The following is a 2,715-nucleotide window of genomic DNA, read 5'->3' on the forward strand; positions in this document are numbered from 1 at the left end:
ACCTCCCGGCGGAGCATGTTCGTTCAAAGTGGCGTCGGCTATGAGTTCATCGATGTTCCACTGGATGGGGCTGACAATCATGGCTGGAGGGAGTATGGTCTCTGGATTCTTGGCAGAGGTTTCAATCTGGTGAAGGCGAGACTCTTTGAACCAGGTCGATAGGTGACTGTGAAGTCAAAGCGTGTGAAGAAGAGTGCCCAACGAGCCTGGCGTGGATTGAGTCTTTTGGCTTCACGGAGATACTCAAGGTTGCAATGGTCAGTAATCACCTGGAAAGGATGATTGGCTCCCTCCAACCAGTGTCTCCATTCCTCCAGAGCTAGTTTGATGGCCAGAAGTTCTCGATTACCGACCTCATAATTCTGCTTCGCCGGGGACATCTTACGAGAAAAGAAGGCACATGGATGGAGTCGTGAAGGGGCCCTGCCGCTGAGAAAGGACAGCTCCTACTCCGTTGGTGGATGCGTCCACTTCCACAATGAAGCGCAGATTAGGATCAGGATGTTTTACCATAGGGGCCGAACAGAAGGCTTTCTTCAAACACTCAAATGCTTCGGAGGCTTGATACCCTTTTTCACCATAGAAGTCAATGGAGCACAGAAAAGAGCAAAGCCCAGGAAGCGTTGCAGCTCTTTCAGGGTTTGAGTCTTGGACCAGTTGAGTACAGCTTCCACTTTGTTTCGATCTATTGAGATGCCGTCTGGACAAATTACGTACCCCAGGAAGTGCATGGTCTCCTGGTGGAATTCACATTTCTCTAACTTCAAGTACAGTTGGTACTCACGGAGACATTTCAAGACCTTCTTCACTTGCTGGACATGTTCTTCGAGATTGGTAGAAAAGATCAGGATATCGTCGATATAGATGATGACAAACTTGTGGAGCATCTCGGAATATCTCATTCATGAAGCCTTGGAAGACAGCTGGACTGTTCGAAAGGCCGAAAGGCATGACCCGATATTCGTAGTGTCCAGCAGGGGTAATAAAGGCAGTCTTCCATTCGTCTCCCTCACGGATACAAACCAGATTACAAGCACTTCTCAGGTCAAGTTTGGTGAAGATACAAGCTGAACGCAACTGTTCCAGGGCTGAGGGCACCAGAGGCAGTGGGTATCTGTACTTAACTGTAGAGGCATTCAGAATGCGATAATCTATACATGGGCGGAGTCCTCCATTCTTTTTCCCAACGAAGAAAAAGCGAGGCGGCAGGGGACGTAGATGGCTGAATATATCCTTGACGTAAAGCCTCCTCCGCGTACTCCTCCATGGCCTTCTGCTCCGGGATGGACAATGGATATATCTTTCCATGTGGTAGAGTGGCCCCAGGCAGCAGGTCAATTGCACAGTCCCATGCCCGATGAGGTGGAAGAGTGGTGGCGAGATGTTTGCTAAATACGTCCTGGAACGCCCGATATTATAACACCGTCCCGTTTGGTATAAACTTTTCCTTGGTATAAACATTGCGCACCAAGACTCTGAGTTGGTTTGCCTCCATGGCTGAAAAGGGAACCACCACCGGAGGAACTAACACTCCAGCAGGAAGAACATCATCTTCAGGACCCTCTACAATGTAAATATCTTTCTCCAGAGGAGACTGACAGTCCATGTGACCCACCACACATGTCTCAGTCTGAGGAGGGAGTGTATGAAGAGGGCTATCACCTGCCCACCTCACCTCACCCACAGGCTTTTCTTCGGGAGCAGCAATTTTACTTGAAGGGACTAACCTATCTGTTATCCACTGAGACTACTATCCTCATAACATGAGAGGTCTTGGGCCCTGAACTTCCAGTACAAATGTCAACTAATTTTTGGAAAAAGCTGGTATTGGTCCCCACAATCACTGGCGTTTGTTCAGGCCCGACTGGATCCGGACACACCAATGCAAGTACTGAAATTACCTCAGATGAGCCCATCAGAGCCTGTGGGAATTCCATGTCTACCACAATATACCCTCGATAAGGATAGCTGGATGAACTCAAACCCCAGATAGCTAAGCCATCAAAGTGATTTAACCCTTAGGGGACCAGGGTGTTTTTGGGGCCCTTGGGATGTTTTGACAAGCACTAACATTTGTGCTTTTTTCAGTTATTTATAAACATGTTAATGGCAAAGGTGTAAATTCACTCTATATAGCGCATACGGGGCTACCATAATATATGAGCAACATGTATGTACATGTTTTTATTTTTAAGAGAATAATGTTTATGCGTGGTTATTGAAAAAAATAAAAATGAAAGTTGCTGAAATAAGACCACAAAACACATACTAAATATGTGTCCACAAGACTTTTGACTAATGGATGTTGTCGCTTCGAGTTCTGGCTTCAAAATGATGTGAAAACCATCCTGCCTTATTGTTCACATAAAGCAAAACATGAATTCATACTTTGTATGACAGTTTTTTGGTCAGAAGAGGTTTATGCGAGGGGGTGGTAATGGCCTATCAATATTAATGAGATTCAGACCAGGGGTGTGACAGACACTTTCCCAATGGCTAATGGCACATCAAGCGAGGCAGCCTGAACCAAGAATGAGAGGAGATTCAAAGGTTTTTCAATCTGTTTTATTGTAATTCCTCTATATGGAGAAACTAAATGTTCTAAATTTGCTCTAAGCAAATCAAATGTGAGTAAAATAAATAAATAATCAGTCGGCTATAAACAAAGCAATTGTGAAGTCATACAGGCTCATATTGTATTAACACTAAGTATAA

The sequence above is a fragment of the Rhinichthys klamathensis genome, unplaced genomic scaffold (genome assembly GCF_029890125.1).
Source record: "Rhinichthys klamathensis goyatoka isolate OS25496 unplaced genomic scaffold, OSU_Roscu_1.1 h1tg000595l_1, whole genome shotgun sequence".
NCBI lineage: Eukaryota > Metazoa > Chordata > Actinopteri > Cypriniformes > Leuciscidae > Rhinichthys > Rhinichthys klamathensis.